General features: G+C 34.6%; 1 non-coding gene across 1 annotated transcript; it reads right to left on the bottom strand.

Annotated features, from left to right (window-relative positions):
• Window positions 1–2,042: 2,042 nt before the first annotated feature.
• On the bottom strand, window positions 2,043–2,180 carry LOC112408279 (U4 spliceosomal RNA). The gene has a single exon (XR_003004924.1). It is a non-coding gene; the product is annotated as a U4 spliceosomal RNA (small nuclear RNA).
• Window positions 2,181–4,583: the final 2,403 nt, after the last annotated feature.

Raw genomic sequence — 4,583 nt, forward strand, 5'->3', positions numbered from 1 at the left:
AAGGCCAGACACTATCAAACTCTTAGAGGAAAACATATGCAGAACACTTTTTGACATAAATCACAGCTGTATCTTTTTGGACCCACCACCTAGAGTAATGAAAATAAAAACAAAAATAAACAAATGGGACCTAATTAAACTCAAAAGCTTTTGCACAGCAAAGGAAACAATAAACAAAAGTTAAAAGTCCACAGAATGGGAGAAAATACTGTGAATAAATGATGCGACCCACATGGGATTAATCTCCAAAATATACAAACAGTTCATGCAGCTCAATATTAAAAAGAAAAAAACCCAACCCAATCAAAAAATGGGCAGATCTAAATAGACTCCTCCAAAGAAGATATAAATATGGCCAAAAAGCACATGAAAAGGTGTTCAACATCGCTAATTATTAGAGAAATGCAAATCAAAACCACAATGAGATATCACCTAACACCTTTCAGAATGGCCATCATCAAAAAGTCTACAAACAATAAATGCTTGAGAGGGTGTGGAGAAAAGGGAATCCTCCTACACTGCTGGTGGGAATGTAAATTTGTACAACCATTACGGAGAAAGGTAGGGAGGTTCCCTAAAAAACTAAAAATAAAACTTTCATATCATCCAGCAATCCCACTCCTGGGCATATATCCAGAGAAAATCATAATTCGAAAAGATACATGCACCGCAAAGTTCATAGGAGCATATTTACAATAGCCAAGACATGCAATCGTATGTCCATCGACAGAGGAATCGATAAAGAAGATGTGGTACATGTATACAATGGAAGGTTACTCAGCCAGAAAAAAGAATGAAATAATGCCATTTGCAGCAACATGGATCCAACTAGAGATTATCATACTAAGTGAAGTAAGTCAGACAGAGAAAGACAAATATCACATGATATCACTTCTATGTAGAATCTTAAAAAATGATACAAATAAACTTATTTACAAAACAGAAACAGACTCACAGGCTTTGAAAACAAATTTATGGTTACCAAAGGGGAAAGGTGTTGGGGGGAGGGATAAATTAGGAGTTTGGGATTAACATATATTTACTACTATATAAAAAATAGATAATCAATAAGGACCTACTGTATAGCACAGGGAAGTCTATTCAATATTCTATAATAACCTATATGGAAAAAGAATCAGAAAAAGAATGGATACATGTATGTGTATAACTGAATCGCTGTGCTGTACACCTGAAAGTAACACAACATTGTAAATCAACTATACTCCAATATAAAATAAAAAAGTAAAATAATGCCATTTTAAACAGTAACAAAAAAACCCACCAAATTTCCAGGAATATGTCTAAGAAAAATCAAAACACCTACAAAGACAACCACAGAACATTACTGAATAAAATTAAAGGAGATCTAATTAATGGAATTGTATGAATTTTCATGTTAGAAGATTTACTATAAAAATTTTAATTTCTCCCATGCTGAAATATAGATTCAACTTAGTCCTAATAGAAAAAGTCCTAGCAACATTTTGTGTGTGTCAATGAGGTGATTTTTAAATTTATATGGGAATGAGTGGGACTAGGACAACCAACACAATTATGAACAAAAAATAATAAAGTTAGAGACCTTGTAATACCAAAAGTCAAGACTTATGTCGCTGCAATAGGGGAGCAGTATGAAAAAGGCAGACGCTCAGACAAATTTACCACGGAACAGAATGCAGACTCTAACAGTGTATCTGTCCAAATTCAGTCGCTGATTCATATGCGGCAGTGAGAGAAAGACTGGTCTTTTTAAATAAGTGGTACTGGGTCACTGGATATCCATATGGAAAAGAAACAAATCTGGATTCCTCCCTAGCTCACATCATGGTCAAGAATAAATTACAGACAAAACTACACATTTTTAGGCTCTGAATGTAAAAGGTAAGACAATGCAATTTCTCGAAGACGATATAAGAGTTTATCTTTCTGAACTTGGAGAGGCAGAGATTTCTTAAAGTGCACACAAAAAAATCACTAACTATAAAGCAGAAAAACTGATAAGCTAGACAATATTAAAATTCACATTTTCTAGTTATTGAAAGGAAAAAAAATGCAAGCCATAAAGTGAAAGAAGTTACATGTGATAACAATGTTCAATGAAAGACAACATAGTTTTCAAATAGCAATAATTGTGCCTTGGATAAACCTCACTGGCTACGATACTGCCATTGGGCAAAACTTGAAAGAAAGTATAAAGAACAAATGGAACAGGATAGAAGGCCCAGAGATAAACCCACACACATATGGTCACCTAATCTATGACAAAGGAGGCAAGGATATACAATGGAGAAAAGACAGTCTCTTCAGTAAGTGGTGCTGGGAAACCTGGACAGCTACATGTAAAAGAATGAAATTAGAGCACTCCCTAACACCATACACAAAAATAAACTCAAAATGGATTAAAGACCTAAATGTAAGACCGGACACTGTAAAACTCTTAGAGGAAAACATAGGAAGAACACTCTGACAAAAATCACAGCAAGATCTTTTTTGACCCACCTCCTAGAGTAATGAAAATAAAAACAAAAATAAACAAATGGGACCTAATGAAACTTCAAAGCTTTTGTATAGCAAAGAAAACCATAAATGAGCTGAAAAGACAACCCTCAGAATGGGACAAAATATTGTGAACAAATCATGCAACCCACAAGGGATTAATCTCCAAAATATACAAGCAGCTCATGCAGCTCAATATCAAAAACAAAACTACCCAATCCAAAAATGGGCAGAAGACCTAAATAGACATTTCTCCAAAGAAGACATAGAGGTGGCCAAGAAACACATGAAAAGGTGCTCAATGTCACTAATTATTAGAGAAATGCAAATCAAAACTACAATGAGGTATCACCTCACACCAGTCAGAATGGCCATCATCAAAAAATCTAGAAACAATAAATGCTGGAGAGGGTGTGGAAAAAAGGGAACCCCCTTGCACTGTTGGTGGGAATGTAAATTGATACAGCCACTATGGAGAACAGTATGGAGGTTCCTTAAAAATCTAAAAATAGAACTATCCTACGACCCAGCAATCCCACTACTGGGTATATACCCTGAGAAAACCATAACTCAAAAAGTCATGTACCAAAATGTTCATTGCAGCTCTATTTACAATATCCAGGACATGGAAGCAACTTAAGTGTCCATCAACATGAATGGATAAAGAAGATGTGGCACATATATTCAATGAAATATTATTCAACCACAAAAAGAAACAAAATCGAGTTATTTGTAGTGAGGTGGATGGACCAAGAGTCTGTCATACAGAGTGAAGTAAGTCAGAAAGAGAAAAACAAATACCGGATGCTAACACATATATATGGAATCTAAGAAAAATTTTTTTAAAAATGGTTCTGAAGAACCTAGGGACAGGACAGGAATAAAGACACAGATGTAGAGAATGGACTTGAGGACAAAGGGAGGGGGAAGGGTAAGCTGGGACAAAGTGAGAGAGTGGCATGGACATATATACACTACCAAATGTAAAATAGATAGCTAGTGGGAAGCAGCCTCATAGCAAAGAGAGATCAACTCGGTGCTTTGTGACCACCTAGAGGGGTGGGATACGGAGGGTGGGACGGAGAGGCAAGAGGGAGGGGATATGGGGATACATGTATATTTATAGCTGATTCAGTTTGTTATACAGCAGAAACTAACACAACACTGTAAAGCAATTATACTCCAATAAAGATGTTAAAAGAAAAAAATATATCAGTAACCAAAACACAAACTGATAACAATGCATTATGGGGGTGTACTAACTAGAATTTATTTACCTGGTTCCTCTTAATGGCTATGTTTTTGTAATGCTCTGTTTTTATATGAAGTAATGCTGACATCAATATTCTTATTACACATGTAATTAGCACAAATGTTCCCCACACACCCATTTGTTATTTGACTTTGCTTGTGGAATATGTAAAGATCAATTTCTGGTCAAGTTTACCATTCATTTCTTTGATGGTTTCTGGACTTTTTAAAGAAATGCTTCACAAGGACTCCACTCTGAAATAAAATAAAAATTTTTCATACATGTTTTTACCGAGTAAAAACAAAACAAAACCAAAATAAGAATACTGCCTTTAACAGTCAATGGCTTTTTAGATTTTATTAAATATGATGTATATGACAGCAACAAAGTGATCTTCATAATGTTTTGTATGTTTAATAATAACTTAGCTTTCATATATTTTCAGTAGTAGCTCATGCACTTAAGAGTTTATCTCCTATCATAAAACATTGTCTACTTCATATGTCTTCAGGCACATGGATCACTGGAGTCAAAGAGTTGCTGCTGAATAAACAGTCACAAAATTCTGAAGCAGTTTCGTTCCATCTTGGCGGTATTCGACTTTAAATAATTCTATTTTTCTATGTGATCTGGCTTTTCTATAAGGTGCATTTTTAACTTTGAGATTCAAAAAAATTTTACAAATACCATATTCTTTTTACTTCTATAGGAAGTCAGTTTCTCTCTTTTACATGGCAACCAGATCAATACCTCTCCCATCATGAAGTAAAAAAGAGAAAATCCATAAGCTCACAATAATCATTTTTAAAAGACCACGTTAAGATAAAATTAAGCA

This window comes from Neophocaena asiaeorientalis, unplaced genomic scaffold (genome assembly GCF_003031525.2).
Source record: "Neophocaena asiaeorientalis asiaeorientalis breed wild unplaced genomic scaffold, Neophocaena_asiaeorientalis_V1.1 scaffold116, whole genome shotgun sequence".
Classification (NCBI taxonomy): Eukaryota; Metazoa; Chordata; class Mammalia; order Artiodactyla; family Phocoenidae; genus Neophocaena; species Neophocaena asiaeorientalis.